Source organism: Eurosta solidaginis, chromosome 1, assembly GCF_040869045.1.
Source record: "Eurosta solidaginis isolate ZX-2024a chromosome 1, ASM4086904v1, whole genome shotgun sequence".
NCBI classification, from domain to species: Eukaryota; Metazoa; Arthropoda; class Insecta; order Diptera; family Tephritidae; genus Eurosta; species Eurosta solidaginis.
The window spans coordinates 168,344,486-168,366,480 of NC_090319.1; the positions used below are offsets into that span (position 1 = coordinate 168,344,486).

General features: G+C 38.3%; 1 pseudogene; it reads left to right on the forward strand.

Moving 5' to 3' along the window:
• Nucleotides 1–18,398, forward strand: part of LOC137238478 (uncharacterized) — a 78,320-nt pseudogene extending 59,922 nt beyond the window's left edge.
• The last annotated feature ends 3,597 nt before the right edge of the window (nucleotides 18,399–21,995 follow it).

The window sequence follows — 21,995 nt, forward strand, 5'->3', positions numbered from 1 at the left end:
AAACAACAAAAATGGAAGAAACACCGCAGACAATGGCGAACACAGACCTGAACATGACATTGGCTCCAACATCGGCACAAATGTCCGAAATGTCATCACAAATATCCACCAACATGTCATCCCAACTGGAATCACAGGAGACACGTATTAAATCCAAGATGGAAACTCAACGTGAAGAACAGAAGACAAGTATTGCATCTCAACTGGAATCGCAGGAGACACGTATAACATCTAAGATGGAAACACAGTTAGAAGAACAGAAGACATATATGGCTGAGCAGTTGAAAGCACAAGAATCTCGCATATCTTCGCAACTGTCAGAACAGGAAGCAAGGGTATCATCAAAACTAAAAGCGCAGGATGCAAAAATCGCTCAATTTGAAGCAGAAGTCGATGAGTTGAAGGGCCGTAAGGAGCAGTTGCAATTAAATCGCCCAGCTGTTACAGCAAGCAATCCAAAGGTAAAAAAAAACACCATCTTTTGACGGTTCTGTTCCTTTACAGGCCTTTAAGCTACAATTTGAGAAGACCGCAGGAGTGAACAACTGGAATGCTGAAGATAAAATTGCTGCACTCTTCGTAGCATTGAAAGGACCAGCTGCCGAAATCTTACAGACTATTCCAGAGTACGAACGGAACAGTTCTAACGCATTGATGGCTGCTGTAGAACGGCGATACGGAAGCGAACACAAGAAACAGATATTTCAAATAGAATTGCAAAACCGTTACCAAAAAGCTAATGAGACTTTGCAAGAGTTTGCTTCGGATGTTGAAAGGTTGGCTCATTTGGCAAATGCGGACGCACCCGTGGAATACACCGAGAGGGTAAAAATCCAGAGTTTTATAAATGGCATACGGGACGTCGAAACGAAGCGAGCGACATATGCAAACCCAAAACCCACATTCGCAGAAACGGTATCCCACGCACAGACTCAGGAAACAGCGTCACTTTTGAGTAAGCACGCATACAAAGCTCATCGCGTGGAAGTGGAAAGGCCAGACTGGGTAGATACAATTTTGGGAGCATTAAAAGGAACGCAGCAGAAAAACGATGGTGCCGTCAAATGCTTTAAATGTGGAAAGCCAGGGCACATTGCACGTTATTGCAGTATCAATCCTAACAATTCCAGCAATGTGGGTGGCCGTAAACGCAGAGCTGAAAGAGACGAGCAAATCTCCTAATCCACTCAATCGTTAAACTAAAGAGAGTCAGCCGCAAGGGGCGACAGCTGGCTCCCTCAGTTGAATGCCCCATAATCTCTATCTCGCAAATTAGAAGAAGGTCAAGCAATCTTACTGTCGGAGGACATGTGGATGGAAAGGAACGTTTACTGACTGTAGATACGCGTGCATTCCATTCCATCATTCGAACAGATTCAGTCAACAAGAAGATAAGACCATTGCTTGGAGCAAGATTACGTACAGCCACGGAGGAGGACACCCAGGTAATTGGAGAAGTAGCATGTGAAGTAGCAATTGGGAACGTCACGGTACTACACAATTTTATAGTGGCAGAGATTGTTGATGAAATCATAATTGGAGTAGACTTCTTAATCGACCAAGGCATCAAGATCGATATGCAAAGCAAGACGATGCGACATAAGAACATGGATGTGCCACTTAATTTCGGCTATGAGAGAGGCTACAGCAGTAAACGAGTGCTGGTGGAAGAGAGTCAGCATATACCACCAAAATCCGAAGCAGTCATCTGGGAAAAGGTTGATGGAGATTGTGGGACAAACAAATTGTGGGTTGTCGAAGCAGCAAACAAATCAGCACTGAACACACTTGTTAGGAAAACCCTGGCTATAACAAAACAAGATGGACGTATTCCGGTAAGAGTACTCAATGAGTTCAATTCACCACTCAAACTGACCAAAGGAGCTATTTGGGGAAGATGCCAGGAGGCTGAAGTAGTTATTAACTGTGAACAGCTCCAGGAACCCGTTTCATCTAGTAATACTGATCTTTCAAATAACATCACGGCATGGACGCAAGGGCTAGAGGAAGCCTATCAGATTAAGGCAAAACAACTGCTCCTACGAAAAAGGATAGTTACCCTTGCCAAGAATTGACGACACTCTGGACTCGCTATCTGGTACGACATGGTTTTCCACACTGGACTTGAAAAGCAGCTACTGGCAAGTTGAGGTGAAGGAGGAAGATAAAGAGAAAACAGCTTTCAGTGTCGGTGATGATCTTTGGCAATTTACAGTGATACCTTTTGGACTTTGTAATGCACCAGCTACTTTTGAGAGACTCATGGACCAGGTACTGAGAGGACTACATTGGAAAACATGCTTGGTGTACCTGGACGACATCTTCGTATTGGGCAAGAACTTTGATGAACATCTTAAAACTTGGAGGAAGTTTTCCAGAGAATAGCTGGCGCTGGTCTGAAGTTAAGTCCCAAAAAGCGTGCTGTTTGGGTCACAAGGTAACGACAAAAGGCATCTGCACTGCGAACGAAAAGATAGAGGCTGTAAAGGATTGGCCAAGACCACAGAACCTACATGAATTGAGAAGTTTCCTTGGGCTGTGCACATATTACCGCCGATTTGTACCAAATTTTTCCAGCGTAGCCCATAGCATCCATGATCTTACAAGAAAAAATAAAGCTTTTGAACGGAAGAAGGAGCAAGAAGTGGCTTTCCAAACATTGAAGGAGCGTTTGTGCACTGCCCCAATGTTAGCATATCCGATTCCAGGAGCATCATTTATTCTAGATACAGATGCGAGTGGATATGCTATAGGAGGCGTTTTATCACAACTGGTCGATGGACAGGAGAAGGTAGTTGCATATTACAGCCGTTCGATTTGAAAACCAGAGAGGAACTACTGCGTTACGCGGAGAGAGCTGTTGGCATTGGTAGAGTGCATTAAATATTTTCACAAATACCTCTACGGCCAGCGATTCCGTGTCAGGACAGATCACGCAGCGTTGAAATGGCTTCTGCAATTCCGTAATCCGGAAGTAAAATTGGCACGGTGGATCGAGCGACTACAAAGCTATGACTTTTCCATTGAGCATCGAAAAGGTAGTAACGAAGACCATGTAGTTTGGAATGCAAGCACTGTTCAAAGGCTGGGGCTAAAGAAGACATTATAGATGTCCGGGTAATGACTATAACGTGTACGGATGAATGGGACAAGGAACAACTAAGAAAGCGTCAGCTAGAAGATACAGATCTGTCACATGTTATGCAAGGGCTTGAACGAAACGAAAGACCAAGCAGAGAGGAGATGTTAGCAGAGAGTCCCATTGCGAAGTCATATTGGGCACAGTGCAACAGTTTAGAATTGATATCAGGTTGTTTGCATCGAGTATGGGAGAGTGAGGATGAGGATCTTGGAATCACGAAGACGCTCGAGAAGATTAAACAGAGATTCTATTGGGTTGGTTGCCGTCATTCGGTCACTGAGTGGATTGCGAACTGCGAGGTTTGCAGCAGAGCGAAAGGGCCCAAAACCCAAAGTCATGGCCAGATGAAGCAATATAACTCAGGTGCGCCATTTGAAAGGATCGCTATGGATGTCGCAGGTCCATTTCCAACTAGCAACTGCGGAAACAAATATGTACTGGTAGTTATGGATTATTACAGCAAATGGCCAGAGGTATACCCAATCCCAAATCAAGAAGCGGAAACAGTAGCAGAAGTGTTTATAAACAATTGGGTTGCAAGGTATGGTGTACCAATGGAGTTACATTCTGACCAAGGCAGGAATTTCGAATCAGCTGTATTCCAAGAAATGTGTAGATCATTGGGCATTCGAAAAACACGGGCAACTGCATTGCATCCTCAGTCCGATGGTATGGTGGAACGATTCAATAGAACATTGGAGGAGCACTTAAGGAAAGTAGTGGACAAGTTCCATAAAGAGTGGGATACCCGCATACCATTATTCTTGATGGCTTACCGATCAGCAGTGCATGAGACTATGGGTCAAACCCCTGCAAAAGTAATTTTTGGCAATGACCTTAGACTGCCAGCTGATTTGAAGTTTGGGATAGATGCCGATGCGAAGCGAAATGTCAAGAAATCCACTGGTGATTTGGAAGAAGAGCTAAGAGAAATACATATCTGATAAGGCAACGAACAAAAATTATGAGTGACAAGATGAAAGCCAGATACGATAAAGTAATTAATTCAGAAGGTTTTTAGGAAGGAGATTTGGTGCTGTTATACAACCCACAACGTAAAAAAGGCTTGTCCCCGAAAATTGCAGTGTAATTGGGAAGGCCCATACACAGTTGTAAAACGGATCAACGATGTAGTGTACCGCATACAAACCATCGGTAAACCACGAAGGTATGCAATTATATTGTGGAAGTGTCGCTCACACATACAAGCGCATGGGGTATGAGAGAAGCTATAAAAGTTATACATCTGTAGTTGTAGCTGAGCTAACTAGTAAGTTATGGAATTGGAAAAGCCTAGAAGTATGCAACTAGGATATCAGACAGTATAAAAGGGCGACAACAGTAGAGATGAGAAATCAGTTTCATTTGAGCTATCAATCAGTTTGGTTTAATTAAGCAAGCTATTCGTTGCAAAGTATTAGCGTTATAGTGAAGTACTTTAATAAAGGCCATTTTCCATTATTCAATATTGGAGTTAGTATCCGATACGAACGTTAGCAGAAGATTGCAAATAAGGAGAATTGCAGTAAATTCGTTACAATATGTTATAGTCGCAAGTATTCTCTAATAGTCGAAAGAAAAAACCATTGCCAATTCTTTGCACATCTATTTTAAATTTTTTTTTGTAGATTTAGTTATCTCTACATATAAAATTGGATGTATGTACGTACCAGCTCCGACGAGATATTTGAACCTTTAAAGCTGATCTACAAACGGCAAAACCAATTCCCAGGTACAGGGAACAAACACGTAGCCATAAAACACACAAAAATAAACGCGCAAGGACAACAAGAGCACACCAAAAGCAAAAAGGCGAAGATCACTGACTTCAACCTGCCACAACCTACCGCACCAGGTACATGCAAAGCAATCGTAATGCAGGTATAACCACACAGAAACGCTACACAAAACAAACCCATTTGGTAGCATCTACGCCAATACCTGAATGTAATATAAATACTGCACAACAGATCACATATCAGAACGATCAACGACACTTAAGATGGCAGCACAACAATCATCAACTATTCACCCTGTCGGAAAATCAACAACACAAAGAAGTTTAGTTATAACCGTACCAAGAACGGAGTTTTTTGACATTTGGGTTCAACATTCGAAGGAAACCAGATATAAAGAATTATTGAGTTTTGTTGTACTTAAGTACGATCTAAGCAAAGCAACCGAGTATTCGATAAAAAGTTTAAGCTTACAAATATCGGCATATTCGTCGAAGCTGGATCAAAAGTGGAAAACTTCTGGAAGACATAAGGAGCGATTTTTGAATATGTGGCTTTCGGGTCCAGACTTCACATTTACAATAACGGTGGATTCAAAGTTGCCATCAGACCAACCAACCACTTCTTCAGGTAACCCCGGCCCCGGAAGACGAAAGAAGGACTTTGTTAGCTGCAGTGAAAAAAACCAAACGGCGTCGAGTGGATAACCTCTTGCAATCTAGTAGTCCTGGTGAGTTACTTTATGCGGCAGAAGTATCAACGCGTATGTCCGGCAACAGAAATGTTGCTAACATTATAAAAAATTCACAGGAAACCATTCAAATATTCGGCAAAAAGATGACATGTGAGCCAGATGGAAGATGCTTGAGCAATGTAAAAGCTTTAGCATACTACGTAGATAGCAAGTCGACGACTCATGGATACAAAACGACTCGGAAGTGGAGCATCAAGGCAGGCCATAAGGTTTATCCATCATTTTATAGTCTAAGAAAAGCCCAATGAAACTCATGTGGGTGAAACACGTGCAGAAATCAAAGTCCAGTCCGTATTAGATAAAACTGTTGAGCGTTTAGTTTTAGCAAATCAAGAAGTTTTTGTTAGTTTATTACCTACAAACTTGACGTATACTTTAATCAGCAAGTGGGGTTGCGATGGAAGCTCTGGCTAGCACATATAAGCAAAAGTTTACATGCAGTTCTGACACTGATGAGTTTTTGTTTATATTTTCTTTCGTTCCTCTTCAATTACAAGATGAAAAAGGTAACATTGTTTGGCAGAATCCTCGACCTTCTTCTATCATGTATTGTCGTCCAATTAAATTTATTTTTTCTAAAGAAGCAAAAGATTTTATTGTATTTGAAACGAACAAAGTTTTAGAGGAGATAAATGCGTTGTTGTCAACAAAGTACATGCTCGAAGAATACGAAGTTTCCGTAAATCACAATACGCTTCTAACAATGATTGACGGAAAAGTTTGCAATACTTTGACTGAAACTTCTTCCGCACAAAAGTGTTATATTTGTGGTGCCACTCCAAAAGATATGAATAATGAGTTACGGGCCTTTACGCCTAACCGAGATAATCTTGGTTTTGGTTTGTCTACTCTCCATGCATGGATAAGATGTTTTGAATGCTTCCTTCACATAAGTTATCGCCTCGAAGTAAAAAAATGGCAGCTTAGGAATGAGGCAGATAAAGAGAGTGTAAAGCTACGTTCCAACGAAATCCAGAATAAATTTAAAAGTGTACTTGGATTGATTATAAAAAAAACAAAACCAGGTTTCGGCAATACCAATGACGGCAACACTGCTCCTAGGTTTTTCGAAAATTCTGAGGCTAGTGCTGAGATTACGGGATTACACTCATCAAAAGATTCGTTACTCTCCTTCGCGCATTAGCATCTGGGTACAATATAAATATCCAAAGATTTGAAAAATTTGCGGTCGAGACTAAAAAACTATACATAGGTCTCTATCCATGATTTAATATGCCTGTTACAGTTCATAAAATCTTAGCGCATAGTACTGATATTATAAAATCAGCAATTTTACCTATTGGTCAACTTTCTGAGGAAGCACAGGAAGCCCGTAACAAAGATTTGAGATGATTCAGGGATGATAACACACAAAAGTAGTCGCGTGAATCCACGAATAGAGATCTTATGAATATGTTGCTTATAACATCGGATCCTTTAGTTAACAGTTTTAGGGAGATACCTAAGAAAAAATTTAAAAGTCTGACTTCAGAAGTCTTAAATTTACTGTCCCCCGATAATGTTGAGGAGTCAATAAATACCCCAGTTGTTTCAAGCTTTCACAGTAGTGTTGCTGATGCTCATGACTATTCCAGAAGTGACTCATCGAATGAAAGTGATGATAGCGAATAATAACATAATTATAAAAGATAACATACCCTATAACTTTTTGTTGGATCAGGTTTTATTTAATTTAAATCTATTGTCTTTTCTACTTTGTATGATGCTTTACTTTTAAGTTTTTGTAATAAGTAATTTTCACATAATTAATTTAATTATTTACATTGTTATTATTATTATTGTAATTCACTTTTACATTCCTGACTGGTACTATAAAATAATTTTGTAAAAATAGTAGTGCCAGGATAAATACTGAAATAAATACAAAATATGTATGTACATATGTACAGTCACTCACATAAATAAGTAGACACCCCTTTTTGGACAATTCTTAGAATTTTCGCTTTCCCAAATTTACTTTAACTAATTTCCCATAAGAAAATTTGTCATGAACTAAATTATATTTAAAAAATGTTTGAAAATTTCTACGAATTTTCATATTTTAACTAATTTCCCATAAGAAAATTTGACACGATCTATAACAAAAACTAAATTATATTTAAAAAATGTTTGAAAAATTCGACGAATTTTCATAAAAAATTTAAATTTTTTTCCTAATTTTTAGAATTTTTTTGAGTATTGAGATTTGTAGTCCATTCAATTTAAGTACAATAAAGTAATATTCTTAAGTCCTTTAAATTTTTTTGGATCTATGTCACTTATTCACATGAATTACTGTATATGAAATAAGCAAATGTATGCATATGAAGTAAAGTTTTGGAAAAAAATAAAAAAAAGAACATATGGCTGAAAAAAATGACGTAGTTGCAATAAATGACTGCATATGAAACGGAAAATCTCATAAAATAATTTTGTCCAGCTAGCTTGTTCTACACGAAACACTGTGCATTTGGATAATTTATTACGCAATTTATCATACAATAAATTGTAATAATAAATCGCTAATTTAAAAAAATTGCGTAATAAATTGTTTCAAACTGCAAATGCAACCTTGTTAAATGTGTTTACTGAGTAGATTTAAACGTCAGTTACGCATGGCTCAACTATATGGTTGGCTCATCTCATCAGCTGATTTTATTTTTTTCATTTCACTGGAGTAGGGATTGTCAAACTCAAAATGAAACCAAAACATTAAACGCATTTTCTTACATCACACAAAAATTTCAAAGTTTTATGTTTTCATTCCATTCCATTCGCCTAATACCAACACGCACATTTTGACTGAACAAAGATATGTTGTTGCTGTAGAGATGAGCCAACCAGCTATCAAATTACTATTGTGTATAAACACCACTCAATTTAAATCGAAATTACCGCAATTTATTTTTCTGTTTGAACATAATATAATGTAGGAAACTAACGAGGTTAAAAGCGATTAAAACGGAATTCCCAAAGTACCCTTTTATTTTAACGCACTACCCTCATATTTCATATTAATATATAAACAGAACAAAATATTGGTGAAATATTGTCCCTTCAAAATGTTTACTTTCAAGTGTTTTAAACGTGAAATAATACTTTCGTATATTGAAGCAGGAAAATCATTGGAGTCATTATCAAGTTTTAAAAGAAAATTATCATGTATCTGAAACAACTTATGTTTCATCCTCAGTGATTTTCAAAGATATATTATTCCCACTTTTAATAAACGATGGACAGAAGCTTCACGAAAAACAGATACATTTTTAATGAAAAACAGTAATTGGTTAGTCTCAGAATATTCAGTAACTTTACCGAACTCTGAATACGTTACAACCGACTCCACACCATCTACTTCTTCTGGAAAACGTGGAAGACCGTGCGTATCTTATCCAGATGTGTCAGAATCCAGTAAAAGAAGAAAAAATGCAATGCTACTTAATGAATATGCATATCTTCAATGGTTTCGTTCTGATGCGATGTCAGAAATATAATCGTATTTTATTTATGCAAAGGAAAAAGGCGAACCTTACTCAACGAGTTATAAATCCAGAAGAAGTTTTATTTGACAAAAAATGAAGTTAAAAAGTAATATGTGATGACGTTTATAATGACATTGTAAGTTATGACAAGATTACATGCATAGTGTTGTTAAGAGACAAAATGAATAATAGTTAACTCCAACACGCCCTCTCAATATGCAGGTAAACCAAGTCCGGTAGCACATCTTTCGTGACTTGCTCTGGCTAGTGGTTTTATCATCACATCATATTTTGTGTTGATATATGCCTCAAGGAGAATAATCCAACGCTGACACATTCTCTTACAAAGTGATGTTTTATGTTGTTGTTGTTGTTGTAGCAATGCTCGCCCCACCTAATAGCCGCGATCAATCACAAATTGTCATCAATATCCTCTAACGGGAGTCCAAGGAAACTTGCCGTTTCAACAGGGGCGGACCATAAGGAAAGGGGTGTTAGAGGCGTTGGTTCCACATTATAATTGAAGAGATTGTTGGTGTCATGTGGGGACACATTGCAGGCGGGGCATACATTTTTTTATGTCGGGGTTGATTCTGGATAGGTAAGAGTTTAACCTGTTACAGTATCCAGAACGAAGTTGAGCAAGAGTGACACGCGTTTCCCTGGGGAGTATGCGTTCCTCTTCCGCGAGTTTTGGATAATTTTCGTTAAGTACTGGATTCACCGGGCAATTCCCGGCATAAAGGTCCGACGCCTGTTTATGGAGTTCACCAAGGACCAGCTTGTGTTTTTCCACTTCATACTGCTGGGTTCTCAGGTGCCGTATTTCCTCAAAATGCTTACGGAGATGACTCCTTAATCCCCTAGGCGGTGCTGCTTCATCAATCAGATGTCTGTTGGGATGCCCAGGTTTCTGGGTATTCAACAGGAACTGTTTGGTCAGCATCTCATTTCTGTCCCTGATGGGGAGTATTCTCGCCTCATTATGCAGATGGTGTTCTGGGGACATAAGAAGACATCCCGTGGCGATTCTGAGAGCAGTATTTTGGCAGGCCTGTAGTTTCTTCCAGTGGGTGATTTTTAGGCTTGGCGACCATAAGGGTGACGCGTAGCACGTAATCGGCTGGCTAATTGCTTTGTATGTAGTCATGAGCGTTTCTTTATCTTTTCCCCAATTACTCGAACAATTGCGGCTGCGTGCTCACCAAAATGTAGATCCTGATCAAACGTCACACCCAAGATTTTGGGGTGTAGGACAGTCGGTAGCGTAGTGCCATCCACGTGGATGTTCAAAATGACTGAGGATACCTTAGTTGCAATACTTTTGAGTGTAGAAGCTTTGAAAAAGATAAATAAAAATTATGTATGCTAACCCAGCAGATATTTTATGACTTAGCACAATTTCCGCACTCAAAACAAATTTTTTCTCCTGACTTAGCACTTTTTACCCAATATATTTCCCCATCACTCCTCCCCTTTAATGATTGAAATATTACACTAAAACTATATATTTCACAAAAAATACTATTTATTTGTCAACCTATTTCTAACGGTTCTGATCTGGACTCTTTTGCCGGATGGTGCGCAGACAATAATTTATTTTTAAATTCAAACAAATGCTGTGTTCTGTCTTATTCCATAAAGACAACTGCCACATACTTTATCTACAAACTAAATGCTAAATCTCTAAATCGTTCTCAAGAGAGTAAAGACTTGGGTGTAATTTTTGACTCCAAACTCTTTTTTTCTAGTCACATTGACTTCATTGTTTTAAAATTTGTTGCGATATTTGGGTTCAGTAGACGTAACACTAGTGACTTTAAGGACCCTATAACGTTGAAGGCACTTTATATATCCTTGGCCAGAAGTAATCTTGAATATTGCTCAATAATATGGAATCCATTCTATGAATCTAACTCCTATAAAATTGAGAAAGTTCAAAATTTTTTTACAAAAATTGCTTTACATATGCTTCACTGGCCAGACAGCCTCCCATCATATACCAGTAGGCACAAATTGCTTGGTCTTCAGGCTTTGTATGACAGAAGAACTTTTATCTCACTCATGCTTGCCTATAATGTAATAAACTTTAGCACGAATTGCTCTGATTTATCTACTTTGTTCATTCCATATATTCCACTGCGTGATCTTCGACATAATAGATTATTTATCGAAATAACTCATAAAACGAATTATGCTATCAATGAACCTATAACTTGGACTATACATCTAGCAAATCGATTCAGTTTTGTTATGTTATATTATGTTGTTATGTTCTAGCAGGTTCAAGTGGTACTCATTCAGTATGTGTTTGCACTATACATGAGAACGTCAAATTATTAGTCGAAGGACCTAACATCAAACATCTAACTGCTGAGTCTGTGCGCTCAATAAAACGCAATCAAGACTGTTTAAAACGTATGTTATGTCTTAATGCATCATTGTTATTTCGGAAAATGTGCCTGGGGCAACAAATTTGATCGATGAAATAAGAACAATTTTGGAGGATAGCTTCATTGAGGAAATAACTTACAGACAAAATGGGTGAACGTCGATAGAACCACTTTGCAAGAAATGGTATCCCCAGTTGATGAATACTTACAAAAATTAGAGTCCGGTTTAAAAAAATTAGTGTTGAATTCATACATATTTAAAAGCCAAAACAAGTTTATAAGCAGCAAAAAAGAATCTTTACTAGAAAACGAATGCATTGTTCTATGTGATTTTTCCGAAAACTACGCATTTTTCGTGCAAAATGCTGCTCAAGAAATTCATTGGAATAACAATCAGGCAACAATTCATCCATTTGCCATTTATTACAGGCATGAAAGCGGCAAAGTTCGTATGAAAAGCTTTGTTGTCATTTCGGACTGTTTACATCACAACACAATTGCCGTGCATTTATTTCAAAAATACCTAGTGGAATATGTTAAAATAATAATAAATTGGCTGCCAGAGCAAGTCTACAGAGAGCGAATAATTCAATTCAAACGCCAAAAGAATTATTTGAGTGGGCAATAGCGGCTATCCCAAATAATTCATTTAAATATGTGGAAGACGAGGAATACTACAAAGAAGAAAAGAACCTTGAAGCTAGATTTAAAAAGGCAGTAGCAGTGAAAGGGACGTTGACATACCACAGCATGATTCCAGTGGCAGAAGGAAAAGTAAAAGCAAAGTTTTTTCTTTGGATGATCATTCAGTTGAAGTTCAAGTTATGAAATAATTATTATGAAATATGTATAAATTTAAATGAAATTAAAAATTATTGTTAAGTTGATTTTAACGGTTTGTAGTAATTAATTAGTACATCAATTGCCGTCTTCAAGACTGAGTTTGTTATTTTTGTAAAATTGATATTGTATAAGTTTGTTTATATATTAGACCGAATACGTTCAATAAACCTTGCTCATTTTCTACTTATAATAATAAAATATAATAATATAAAAATAACTTGTAAAATCTTAATTTTACAAAAATTAGTATTATAATTTATAATTTATTATAAATTATTAAATCCTATATTATTAGAAATTATTAAATTCTATTTTCGAATACGAAGTTTTTTATATTGTTACATGTAGGTAGTATCTAAACACACATACACATATATGTACATATTTGCTTACGGTTTTGAAGTGTGCATTCCCATTTTATTTTCAATAATATATCGTTAGCATAATGTAAAAATGTGCTAAGTCAACTTTTATGAATTTTACAGGAGATGAAAAAAACTGAATAATTTTTGAAATACCCTTCTTTTTTCAAAACTGTGAATGAGGATACCTTAATTGCAATGCTTTTGGAGTGTAGAAGCTTTAAAAAAGATAAATAAAAATCATGTATGACAACCCAGCAGCTATTTTATGACTTAGCACAATTTCCGCACTCAAAACAAATTTTTTCTCCTGACTTAGCACTTTTTACTCAATATGTTTCCCCATCACTCCTCCCCTTTAATGATTGAAATATAACACATACATATTTGACAAAAAATACTATTTATTTGTCAAACTACTTACTCCAAAAAGACAACTGCCAAATACTTTACCTACAAACTAAATGCTAAATCTCTTAACCGTTGTCAAGAGAGTAAACACTTGGGTGTAATTTTTTACTCCAAACTCTCTTTTTCTAGCAACATTGACTTCATTGTTTCAACATTTGTTGCAATGGTGGGGTTCAGTAGACGTAACACGAGTGACTTTAAGGACCCTATTACGTTGAAAGCACTTTATATATCCTTGGTCAGAAGTGGTCTTGAATATTACTCAATAATATGGAATCCTTTCTATGAATCTAACTCCTACAAAATTGAGGGAGCTTAAACATTTTTACAAATATTGCTTTACGTATGCTTCACTGGCCAGACGGCCTCCCATCAAATACCAGCAGGCGCAAATTGCTTGGACTTCAAGCTTTGTATGACAGAAGAACTTTTATCTCACTCATGCTTGCCTATAATGTAATAAACTTTAGCACGAATTGCTCAGATTTATCTAATTTGTTCATTCCATATATTCCACTGCGTGATCTTCGGCATAATAGATTACACAGGCCGACAGCATCTCAGACCCAGGAACCGGACTATATATTTTCGAAGGATTTTGATGCGATGAATCGAAATCTGTCCTCAAAATTGCTCTATCAGCTCTGGTTTTCGAGATATCCTAACCTTAAAGTGCAAAAAATACCGTTTTAGCCCATATTTGAGGTTATGTAGTCTTGCATATGTTTTCTTTCACCAAAATTAAAGGATGGTATCTTTGAATACAAGTATTTTTCTTCGAAATGGCGTTGAGTTTGCTCAAATATCTTTTTTTTTCGCTGAGATATCGTATTTTGAAATTTTGTGGTGCGGTAGGAGTGGTTTCTAGGGGTTAGGGGATACGGAAGTTGAAGGGTTACCAGTTAAGTTGGTTACCCACTTGTGGGATAAATAATACTTATTTTAGGAAAAATATGAGAGTAAATGTTGTCGCCAGGGATAAGTGGGTTAGCCTGCTTGCGGTATGATAGGGGTGGTTTTTAGGTGTTAGGGCTGTGTGTGACTTGGTACCCGAGGGTTAGATAGTGTAGGGGTGTGGTGAGTTAGCAAACTTATGGTGTGAGACAAAATTTTAAGTAAAAGAAGACTCAATTTAAACAAATTAGTAATCCACTATATCATGTCTATGGTATCTCAATGCAATGCAACTTGATCTTCAGCATTCAAGTTGTTCACTGCTGAGGTCTTCTCAAACTGTACCTTAAAGACCTGGAAATGAACAGAGCCGTCAAAAGATGGAGTTTTTACCTTCGGATTTCTTGCTGAAACTGCTGGGCGGTTTAGTTGCAACTGCTCGATACGTCCTCTCAAAGCATCCACTTCGGCCTCGATTTTTTCCTCAAACTGTAAAATTTTTGTATCCTGGGCCTCCAGCTTCGATGTTACCCTTATCTCTTGTGCCTCCAGCTGCGGGGATATGCGGGTCTCCTGTGCTTTCAACTGCTCAGCCAACTGAGATGTCATATATGTCTTTTGCTCTTCCGGTTGGGATGCCATATATGTCTTCTGCTCTTCCAGTTGTGATGACATATTTGTGGATATTTGTGATGACATTTCTGTTATACCTGCCTCTTGCGCTTCCAGCTGGGATGCCAATTGCGACGACATTGATGCTACTGTCGATGTTTGTGCAGATATTGCAGCCAATATCATGTTCAAGTCTGTGCTGGTAACTGTCTGCGATGCTTCGTTTTTCTCTTCAATTTTTGTGGTCTCCTCGCCATCAAGATGAAAGATATACTCTTCCACGTTAATTCCCTCTAATTCCATTGCCTCTCGTAGTCGTGCCTGAAGTTCGAGTTTATTTCCGGTTGTATTCAATCCACGGCTGTCCAACTCCTTCTTCAGTTGCTGGATCTTCAATTCACTGAACTTTGCCATGTCCTTGTTGTCCTCTGGAATTTATTCAACAATTCCTCTTCTGACACCAATTGTAACGAATTTACTTGCAAATCCTCTTATTTGCAACCCTCTGCTAAGTTCGAATCACTAAACTGTTGAATAAATAACTCCAATATTTAATAATGCAAAATGGCCTTTATTAAATTACTTCACAATAACACTCAAACTTTGCAACGAATAGCTTGCTTAATAACCAAAATGATTGATAGCTGAAATGAAACTCTCCCTTCGCCTCTACTGTCGCTCCTTTTACACTTTTTGATTTCTCATTGCATACTTCAACAACTACGTTTATAACTTCTCATTTGAGTAATACTTGCACAAATTATTGCCCTCTCTTGTGACAACTCAGATAAGATATATGCATGTGTTTGAGCATTGGTTCTCCGCTGCTCGTATACGTACATATGTGTAGACGCAATTATTGATTCGTTTATGTAGATACATAATGATTGAATTATTGATGTGAATTCACGTCACTGCTTAGCATCGACCTGGATATGGCAGTGTTGCTAATATTCGTAACAGTATATAAGTATGAACTGTTAAAAATCTTAAAAATGTGTTAATCAGTTCAAAAAAAAAATTCATATATTCATATTTTCACGGACGCACCGCTTTATTAAAAAAAAATTCATATATTTTAACGGACGCACCACTTTAATAAAAACAAATCTCAATTGGTTTTTCACGGAACCACCGTTTTATATCAAAAAATATCGTTTGGTTTTTCATGGAACCACCGCTTTATATAAAAAATCTTAATTGGTTTTCCGCAAACCCCCGTTTATATCAAAAAATTTCAATTGGTTTTTCGCCACCGCTTATATCAAAAATTCATCAAATTTATAGCGTACCTGGAGACTGCTTATCTAGTTCAGTCTTATATGGTGATATTTTGTTTGAAAATGTACGTATTAAAAAAAACTGAAGTAGAATGAAAATTTGAAAAATGGAAATTTAGGCATGTGAAACTTTAAATAGATTTGTGAAATGCTTTGAAATTTTCAAAAAAAAAAAATAGAAGCTTGAAAGTATGAGAATTTGTAAAATAAATTGATGAATTTTCAATTTAGAATTTTGAAAGCTTGAAAAATTTGAAGAAGTTGTAAATTTGTGAAATGAATTTAACCTTAGAAAAAAATTAGATGTAAATCTGAAAATGTTGGACTTTATAAAATGCTTCGAAAATTTAAAAAAAAATGTTGGCAATTGAAGTAGTTAAATTTAGACGCACGCACCGTTGTTATCAAAAATCCAAAATGTTTTACATAAACGGACGCACCGATATAATCAAAAAAAAAGATTTATCATATTTAATGTGAACGCACCGCACTTAATAAAAATTGTAAATTTTTGTGTACATATATGTAAAAACCTGTAGGAAAAATTTTATTAATACATACATATATCATAAACTTATTTTTCTGCTTCACTGCTGCTATGACGATGGCTGCCGCTGATGTTAATGCTGGCCTTCGCTGCCGACGGTGGTTGCTGCTGCTGGGCTTTGCTGTTGATGTTCGCAGTTGCTGGTGTTCGCTGCCGCTGGCGGTGGTACAGTTTATGATGCCGTTATTTGAGTGGCGTGGGTTAATAAATTATAATAAAATGATTTATGTTATCTTTCGATCTTTTTATTTGGAAATTTTGTAGTTCGTAGAATTTAGTTCTTTATGTTATCTCCGTAGTTTTAGATAATTTGTTGTATTAGAAATAGTATTTTGTAGATTTTTATTTCGCATTTTAAAATTTTAAAATTGTATATTGAAAATTTTTATTATCTCCGCATTTTTTTGTTAATTTTATTACATTTTTTAAGTTAATTTTATTATGTTCGGATCTCACGCACTCAACTCACCTGTACCACCACCAAAGACCCTCACGGTCGCCATGTGAGGTTCTATTTCGGAACCTCTTTGGAAGCCACTCAGTTTTGGCTACTAGACCCACGTGCAGAATTAATGTCCAAATAAATTAGTCTTATTTAGGTTTTCTTTTGTTTATTTATGTTGCATTTCAGTTTGTTTATTACAATAAACACTTTCTAAACTTTATATCTAATTAGTTTGTTTTATTTGTATTGTCTTTTTAATTAATTCAATTAAATATCTTAGTTTTTATTTCCGCACTTAGTTCGTGTTTTCTTGATGTCTTGCCAATTTTAATGATGATTCTCTGTATAACATTTTTGATGTCAGTCATGTGGGCCGCAGTTGTATTTGATATGCGCGTTGCCACCTGCACGCGCCTGTCAAATACAACTTAAGGCCCAACCACATAGAATACATTATTATATTTTGGTGTAAGGCTTATGTTCCTTATATTACATACTGTTTTCCTCCACGAATATTTTCGAAAAAATATATATAATATGCGATACACCTTCAGCTAAAAACCCTTTTTATTTTAAGTTGGACAATTTTGTGGTTCTAAAGATATTTACTCATTTCTGACCTGACCTTGAGCAACTTGCTTACATTTACTTGCAGCAGGTACGTGCTACAATTGTATACAACCAACGCCTGTCTGTGTATGCATGCATGGTCAACTTAACTACAACATACATATATGTACTTTAAAATAAACCTGCTAATCACTTAGCAGGTAGCTAGTTTTACGATATTTATGCCAGAATTAGTATATGTAGATGTAAGATTGTAAATAGAAAACAGAATTAAATTTTATTTCAATGTAGAAACATCGTTCATTTCCTTAATTCAGAAAGATCTTGTTTTATTATTGCGAATTTTAAATAAATATTATTAGGAAAATGCCGAAAGTTAAATGCTTTAATCCATTTGATTTGTCTCCGCACCCAAACACCAAAAACTACGGGACTCTGAGAATAGTAAAAAAACACCTATTTACGCTGGATATTCCTTTAACAAAAAAGCGATGGAACAACGAATTTGCAACAAAAGCCGACTGAAGCTATCTAAAATCCACAAACATAATATGGTTTGTATATTTGTATATACTTGCACTTATAATAATTGAATATACAAATTTAGAAACAATATATATATTTATGGAACTCATATTTAAGACATTGGCAGCTGCCTTCATGTACATATAAATTTTCCATATTTTAACTTCAATATTATTAAATTCGTCAAATATTAGGTACTTATCATACATTTATTCGTTATTCTAGATGAAAGAATCAGATGATATTAATTTCAGCGTAGTACTCACTGAAACTGATAGGGACGTGAATTACGCTCCGGAATGTTCTACATCTGTATCATTGGAGAAAGACATAGAAGCAATGTTCGAGGCAACTAGCTTAATCAACACAGGCTTAGCCTTTGGGCAGTGTCTTCATCGTTAATACAACAACAAAGCATGTACTTTTAGACTGAATGAATTAAATAAATAAATAAAATGCGCGCACAAAGAAATTACTAGTAATTCAGGTTGACCTAGCACATTCTTTTTAACAGCTGACGTCTTAGCGCATTTACACATCATTGCCCACAGCACGTAAAAATGAAAAAATCAAATATTTTTTTTGTGATCGATGTATTTTGAATTCAGTTTTAAAACTGCATTAAAATAAAATTTTCCAAAAAAAGTGACAGCACATTTTCACATTAAGCTAACGGTATGCGTGATTATCGTTTTTATTAAGGAAAGGTTATGTAACATATATGTATTGACAAAATAATAAGCAACCGTGCAAAGTTTTTTAACTTGCGCTCAAATCCTTTACTTACTTAATTGGCGCTTAACCGTTTTAACGGTTATGGCCGTCCAACAAGACGCGACAGTCGCTCCTTCTCTCTGCCAAACGGCGCCAATTAGTCACACCAAGGGAGTTTAAATCGTTTTCAACCTAGTCCTTCCAACGGAGTGGGGGCCGCCCTCTAGCTCTGCTTCCATAGGCGGGTTCCGATAGAAACACTTGTTTGGCCGGAGCGTCATCTTTCATTCGCATAACATGACCTAGCCAGCGCAACCGCTGCGTTTTAATTCGCTGGACTATATTTGTGTCTGCGTATAGCTCGTACAGCTCATCGTTAAATCTTATTCGGTACTCGCCATTGCCAACTCGTAGAGGTCCATAAATATTTCGAAGAACTTTTCTCTCGAAAATTCCCAGAAACGCTTCTGCAATATATAGCAGGACGGGTACGATAAGTGACTTGTAGAGCATGATTTTCGTATGCCGAGAGAGGACTTTACTTTTCAGTTGCCTACCTAGTCCAAAGTAGCATTTATTGGCAAGGGTGATTCTTCGCCGGATTTCAGAGCTGATGTTGTTGTTAGTGTTGATGCTGGTTCCCAAATAAACGATGTCTTTTACTATTTCGAAATTATGGCTGCCAACAGTAGCGTGGTTGCCAAGGCGCATATGCGCTGAAACTTTGCTCGATGACAGCAGGTACTTCGTTTTGTCCTCATTCACCATCAAACCCATCTTTAACGCTTCTTTTTCCAGTTTGGAGTAACCAGAACTAACGGCATGGGTGTTTAGGCCGATGATATCAATGTTATCAGTATATGCCAGTAATGGCACGCTTTTATAGAATATTGTTCCAGATCGGTTAAGTTCTGCAGCTATTATAATTTTCTCAAGCATTAAAGAAATCCTGTCTGATACCTCGTTTTGTTTCGAACGGCTCGGAGAGGTACTTCCCTATTCTGCCTGAGCTGATGGTGTTGCTCAACGTCATTTTGCACAGCCATATACGTTTTGCGGAGAAACCAAATTCAGACATAGCGGTATATAGGTAGCCCCTATTCGTGCTGTCGAAGGCGGCTTTAAAATCGACGAAGAGGTGATGTGTGTCGATTCTTTTTCCGCGGGTTTTTCCAAGATTTGGAGCATTGTGAAAATCTGGTCGATGGTAGTTTTACCAGGTCTGAAGCCGATTTGATAAGGTCCAATCAGCCGATTCACGGTGGGCTTCAATCTTTCGCACAATACACTTGACAGAACCTTATATGCGATATTAAGAAGGTTGATTCCGCGATAGTTGGTGCAGTTTGCAGTATCCTACTTCTTGTGAACTGAGCAAAGAACACTCAGATTCCAATCGTCGGGCATGCACTCGTCCGCCCATATTTTGCGAAGAAGCTGAAGCATGCGTCTTACCAACTCCTCGCCGCCGTATTTGAATAGCTCCGCAGGCAATCCATCAGCGCCCGTGACCTTGTTGTTTTTCAATCTGGTTATTGCTATTCTGCCCCTTCAATGTTGGTCGCCTTGTCATGGAGAAGGGGCTTAAGTATCATGTTAGAATCTCCTCTGCGGAGGGTCCCAACACGAGACGAACTAAGAGGAAAGCCTCATATGTCCCACAGCGTCAACGGCGTGTTCAGAAGAACGCATCACTTGTCGCTGCAGGAGATGTGAGGATTGCCGCACCAACAAAACCAAAGCCAAGGTGTTGAGGTACCCGTGCCGATGGCTGTGTGGTCAGCGGGTGTATATTGAAAGGCTGATCGCGAACGGTCCCCTCCGATGCCCGGGCAAGGTTGGTTGCATAAGTGCCTTACCCCCGGTATGCTGGCTCTGCCGGGGGTTGACTAACCATTCCATGCAAACTCGTGGGAACTGTATATGTTTAAAATAAACAAAAACAACAAAAAGGAGGGGGAGAAAGGGAGCGTTCTGGGAACGCTCTCTGAAGATGATCTTCTGGCTAGCAGCCAGGAGAGCGTCAAAGAGGTCGGTCAGGGTACCAGCCATAACCCCTGTCGCACCCAGCCAAATCAATGTCCAAAATCAAGATAGAAAGGGGAGTACACCAGCCAAAGTGGCTCCCAAGAGTTCGAAGAAGTGTTCAAGCACTCTGCTGAAAGCTAGCTATTTGATGGCTCTCTTCATCCTCAAAAAGATAGCCAGTAATTAGGAAAAAGGCGAGCCTCATGAGCGGGACGCCGAAGAGAAGGTGTGGTGCGAGGTAGTTGTCAAGGAGTACGAGACCACCCTCGCGCACAAGCCCGTAGTGATGCCTCAAACAAGCAAACAACCAGCTCAAAAACAGTCGGCGAATCGCAACCGGTCACAAGAGGTGAACGAGCGCGACGTCAAAAAAGGGAAGTAGTCCAGGCACTCACGGTGCTTCTACCAGTGCTGCGGTATCGGACAGACCCACTTACAGAGCGGTGGTCAGGTACCACCTCCAAATGGCTCTGTTTGATGCTGAGAGCAATGGCGGGAGGGAAGTTCTGGCGGCTTGGAGCTCCATCGAGGGACGGCTATCGGAGGTGGTCCTCGAGCACCTGATGGAGGTACAAACCCCAGTTCCCGCCTTCAACTGCGAGGAGGTATGCCGCGGCTGCAGGGTAATCAAATGCGCGGATGGGTGCTCAAGGGAGTTTCTTGAGAGATGCGTTGCTAAGATTAGCAACGCATTTGATGGCCTTACGTTAAAGGTCATCTCAGCTTCGGAAATTCCCAGGAGGCTTCCCAAAATGCCAAAGCTGAAACTGGATGCACAGAAGGTAATAAAGTGCCTAAAGCTCCAGAACTCGGACGTCCCGATGGACGACTGGGCTCTGATGAAGGTAGAGCAACCATAAAAAATAGCCAGCCCGTGCTGCTGCTGATCAGCAATAAGTCCCTGGTACTCGAGCGAAGTGGAAACCGCCTGAAGTTTGGCTTGAGGGAGGCCAAAGTGAAGATTTTCCCGGCGGCAGTGGCACCAGACAATAATCTGGAGGAGATTGACGACGCCAACAAACTCATGAGGGAGCTCAACCTGGCGGAGCCGGGTGAGGATGGGTCGTCAATCCTCGGAAGGCGAGCAGGCGAGTCTCAACCCAATGCTCAGGGTGGCTCAAATTAACCTGCAGCACTCAAAAGTCGCCTCGGATAACCTGCTGGTCCTCCTCAGGGAGGAGGACATTAATGTCTGCCTAGTGCAGGAACCATGGGTCTGGCGGTCACAGGTTATGGGCCTAAAGACCCGAAACTATA